The following is a 200-nucleotide window of genomic DNA, read 5'->3' on the forward strand; positions in this document are numbered from 1 at the left end:
CGCTTCCCAAAGAAAAAATTAACTTTATTGGGATATTTAGGTGTAAAACAAGCCGACTGTGTGCTCGTATTTACTGTATATTGTGTATGGCAGAACTTGAATGTGTGTTATGTTGGATGTGTTCTGCTCGATGGTTGTTGAATGTATGACTGTGAATGAATGTTTTTAAATGAATGTGATGTCTGTTTCTCGTGTTTTCG

Source organism: Augochlora pura, chromosome 10, assembly GCF_028453695.1.
Source record: "Augochlora pura isolate Apur16 chromosome 10, APUR_v2.2.1, whole genome shotgun sequence".
Lineage (NCBI taxonomy): Eukaryota > Metazoa > Arthropoda > Insecta > Hymenoptera > Halictidae > Augochlora > Augochlora pura.